Raw genomic sequence first — 2077 nt, 5'->3', positions numbered from 1 at the left:
ATATATATATATATATACACACATATGTGTATATATTTCGGATGTCATATTTCGTTGATTTTTTTTTTCAATGCATGAATCGACGCCGAAGAATATGTACACGAAAAGTCGATTAACGTCTTCCTTACAGTCGTCTTCTCGCGACATATAATCGAAAACCGCGGTACAAATTCATTAAATTTACACGATACTGTATTTACGTACAAGTTGAGACGGCAGTTTTAATCGAGAAGATATAGATATGTATATGTATACATACACCATCTATACAGAGAACAGACGGAACATATATATCTGTATATTATTATTAATATAAGTGCGAAATAACGATAAGCGCGCAAATGACAATTAACGAGTTAAGAAGTAGGTAATCGATTGCACATGAACTGTTGCAAAAGTGTTCCAATTCGAACGTGTATTTAGAATATTAAATCTTTTTTAAATCCGAAAAAGAATCATAAGAATCACCATCAAAACTACATCGCAATATCACATATCAAAAATGTTTTTAATTCATTTCGAAAAAATTTTATTCTTTCGTTTGTCCGACTAGGATGCATGTTCTACACATAAAGCGACTTGTAATTAATCATTTGATTTCTATCTCACATGTTTATCTTTCTGCTTTATAAGAAAGTTTGCATGACACGACATCTTTTGAATCCGATAAACTGACAAGTTTTTGCATCAGTAGTCACACTACTTTCTCAAGCATTCCACTACGCTTTTAGAAACGAGTATGCGATCGGTAAATTGTGTGATAAGGGTAGTTATTGATTTATAATTGATGAATTGAAAAAGAAATGGATTTCATTGCTCATAATAATGCGATGGAAGATATCAGAAGCATTTAATTTTTTTTTATCGATAAAACATCGATGATGAAAAAAATAACACGTTAACAATGTGTTTCCTTTCCATTACATTCTTTCCATGAGAAGAACAAACTTTTTGCTCGTTTGGGAATACTTGATACACTATGTACATCAAAAAAATGTATCACATTGCCAATTTTTCATAACGTGTCACACAAAATATCACACTTATTTTCTTTTTAAAGATCATACATGTCATATTACGTGATCAAGATAATATCACTACAAAGTATGGCATAACAATCAATTATGATAATTTAGGAATCCGAATAATTATCCGGATCATTTCTGATATTGCAAAAATCTGCTTATTTCACAACTGACTGCTTTGATCTCTATTGAATTGCAAAATAGAATTGGATTTATATAATATTTTTGAAAATTCTATTAGTTACTTAAGTTAATTAACTTAATTAAATTAACTATAAAAATGTGATACATGAAATCATATTGTACATCTAACTGAAAATTATCCGGTTAGTTTTTATGATTGTTTACATATATATATACATATATATATGTACATAAACAGTATACATATTTTATATATATTGTATAATTTATATACAGGATGTCCGGTTAAGACGTAACAAAGCTTAAGAGTTAGATTCTTGACTTATTTTAAAATGAAAATTTAATATAATTTATACTAAAATATCGAGGCTATAATAGTTTTTTAATTGTAAGCTTGCACTTAAAATTAGCAAATCATACCGCATAAAGTTTGCGCTTAAATGCGGTTGGATTTTCCGTTGAATCACATCTGAATGCATGAATTTTAAGTGAATGATTTGATAACTTTAAGTGTTTACAATTTAAAAATTATTATTGCCTCAACATTTTGATATTAAAACTTTTATCTCAAAATGCTCTCAAGAATCTTAAGTTGTTACGATCTTTACCGGACACTCTGTATATACTATATGTATACTTACGTACATACATATAAACAAATTAATCACACATTAAGTTTTGTCATAATATTAATGTTCCAACGATTTGTGCGAGAAGAAGATGAGAATCCACTTGTTTTCATGAACTTGCCTGCTTTTTGTACATCAGCTATAATAAAATCAATGGTATAATCTTGTATATATTATATTGTAATAAAGAAATTGCATTGACAATAATTATATATACGTCTCAATATAACCTGAAGTCTCTCTGCCTCGTTGTTCGTAAAACTGTACGTCTCTCTCTTT

The sequence above is a fragment of the Atta colombica genome, unplaced genomic scaffold, assembly GCF_001594045.1.
Source record: "Atta colombica isolate Treedump-2 unplaced genomic scaffold, Acol1.0 scaffold83, whole genome shotgun sequence".
NCBI lineage: Eukaryota > Metazoa > Arthropoda > Insecta > Hymenoptera > Formicidae > Atta > Atta colombica.
Note: the sequence above shows the minus strand (reverse complement) of the source record.